We start from the raw sequence: 2688 nt of genomic DNA on the forward strand, positions 1-2688 counted from the left end.
CGCACACACTTCTATTTGTAGTGGTTTCCCGCATGAGAGATGGTCGGAGGAGAGGGAGTCGGGGGCTTAACTTTAGAGCAACAACAGGAATGCAAGAATAGTAAAATGGCAAGGTTAAAAAGATGGGCTCTTGTAAGATGCTCTCAAATCGATATAAGCCGTTAATTTGTGATGATTATTGACCAACATGGGATTCTATTATGGACTAACATGCGTAATATATATGAAAACTGTAAGGAGTGAACATTAAATGTGTCAATATTTCCTGCCAATCTTGTTATACTTAACATGTTTACATAAACAAATATACCCTTGACCAATCAACAATTAGGATCGAATTCTCCTCTTATCTTACAAAGTATAAGTGGAATCATCTAAAGTTCCTCTAAAATGGTACTCCGAAAACACCTTCTGATAAAGCCCTCTTTTGTATGATCTACACACAAATGTACAAATAGTATTACTAGTTTTTTTTTAATGGAGACAAAGATTGCCTCATCTATTAATTAAGCAGAAGAGAATTGCCCAATTAATTACGGCAAAAACCGAAACAACAAGGGCCAAGCTCACACCCATAGACTGAAACACACAAGGCAAAGCCCACCCTTATCGACGACATGTCGACTTGTGGTCATACAACGCAGCTCCGACTCTAACGGAGAACTCAGAAGAACGAAACCAGGCACGGTTGATGCCACGAAAGATCGCCGAAAGGGCCGCCTGCAGCCAATCATCGTACACCACAGGGCCTTGCTTATTGTGAGTGTTACGCCCTTCCACATATAGGTAATTTCAGAGAAGTCTCTTTTGAAATGGAAATCTCTAGGCCAAATATGACGCGTAATAATCTAGCTTCCACGATATACATTGAATTGCTCGCTATCTGAGTCATTAATTTACCTACTCCTGTGACCCATATTAATTGTCACTGAGTGTGTTCTAAACTAAGTGTCTCAACTTTTTATCCAAATTACGGAGTAAATGTTCTTCCGGATGTTTTTTTTGAGAACACACAAGATGTGCGTCTTCTATATTTAGATTGGGAGAAAAATACAAAAGTTTTGTACGTCTTTTTTTACAAGACAAGCTTCACACTTTGGGAAGCATCCACCAGAGAACTACGATCTACTGATCCTAATTTCCACAATCGCCCACCGGTCCACTCGTCCTGGCAAGCATCGAGAGGGCGAATTCGCTCTTAACTCCTGCCGTAACAACGGATTCGATGGTCGCAATCTTGTCGAACACACAGCTGTTTCTCTCCAACCAGAGCATTCTGAAGGTACAGCAGACCAACGAGTTGAGCTCCTTGCGATCAGCAGAAACAGCCGCGCTTAGCCGAGGCCACCAGTGTATGATCTCATCATCTGCCTACGGGGTGAACCTGTGTAGTCTCCATGGCACAAGCACCGAGAACCATACCTGACGGGCGAAAGAGATCGCTGACTCAAAGTCCTGGGCTCCTGGCAACAAAGCATGAAGTGTAGCGGGTGCTGTAAGTTGCGTTTAGCGAGACTGTCGGTCGTCCAAAGACGATTGTGCAGTACTAGCCAGACAAAAGTTTTGATCCCCGGCGGTGCCCAAGAGGACCACAGATCTGCCATACTCGAATAGGGGCGTGTTTGGTTGCCCGCATCGAGCCCAACCAGGCCCGCGCGGGATGTGTGTGGGTTGTTTGGTTGTCTGTTTTTACTATTGGGCCTGCATCGCACGAAACTTAAAGTAGCTCTGGGCCGGGCTCACTGAAAACCCACGAATCGGCAGTTTCTTCAGCGCCAGGCCCGAGCGGTGCACGTGGGCGGCGGCGGCTGCACGCGCGCGGCCACGCTCGAGAAGCCACGTTGTTTCCCGAAGCACCGGCGGTTATTAGCCTCACCGCCCCTCACTGCTCCCTCTCCCCACTCTTCCCCACTCTCCCAGCTCTCACCGGCGGCAGCGGATCGGAGCAGAGGAAGAAGACCACCGGACTCCATCACCGGCGGCGGCGGATCGGAGCAGAGGAAGAAGACCACCGGACTCCATCAATGGCGGTAAGCACTTCTCTCTCTTCGACATACACGCTAGATTCGATCCATGGCGATATATTCGATCCATGGCGGAGGGGAATGGGGAATATGTAGATAAGCATAGGGGTAGTTCACACTAGTTCATAGCAGTTCATACGAGTTCATACATGCAAGATCGGAATGCGGAAGGGGGATTGGGGGATTTGGGGATAGGGGTGCACAACGGACACGGGCTGACCGCGGCAGCCGTCACCGGCGTGCGGAGCGGCTGGTCGAGCCGATGGCCTTCATCTTCTTCTTCATCGCCGCGCGGGCCGGCGGGTCGTTGTCGTCGTCCTCGACGGAGTCGAGGTTGATCTGCCAGGAACGACGGCCTGGCACCGGTGGCCTCACTGGCATCTGCACTGCTTCTTCTTCCTCCTCCTTAGGCTCCACGCCGATGACCGCCGGCGGCGCGATAGCCGTCTCCCAGTACACTGCGGCACGGCGGTCATTAGGAGCCCAGTAGGTCTTGTACTTGCACCACTTCTTCCTCTGTTTAGCGTTGACGGAGACGGCCTGATTCATGACCCAGCGAATGATGTCAACTGCCATCGCGCCCTTTGCTGGGTCAGGAATCGGCGTCTTCAGCTCTTCTTTACTGGCCTTCATGAGCACTGCATTAGATTCGTTCTGCATGTCC

Source organism: Aegilops tauschii, chromosome 4 (assembly GCF_002575655.3).
Source record: "Aegilops tauschii subsp. strangulata cultivar AL8/78 chromosome 4, Aet v6.0, whole genome shotgun sequence".
Taxonomy (NCBI): Eukaryota; Viridiplantae; Streptophyta; class Magnoliopsida; order Poales; family Poaceae; genus Aegilops; species Aegilops tauschii.